Here is a 220-nt window from a genome sequence, read left to right on the forward strand (position 1 = left end):
CTGATGGCCAATTTTCCTTCCAATGCTAAAATTTTTTCCTCTTGCAACAATAACTTTGTTAATCTAGTTTTTATTAACAATGGTAATTCTTCAACCTTCTGATGTGCTGAAACAACGAGTTTCCAAGCAATAGACTCAAAGTCTGATAAGTTTATTATTATTATTTTTAGGTCTTTGCAGGTTTAAGTAAGAACTTTGGCTTTTTCTCTGTGTGAAATCA

The sequence above is a fragment of the Sciurus vulgaris genome (genome assembly GCF_902686455.1).
Source record: "Sciurus vulgaris genome assembly, chromosome: 2".
Taxonomy (NCBI): Eukaryota; Metazoa; Chordata; class Mammalia; order Rodentia; family Sciuridae; genus Sciurus; species Sciurus vulgaris.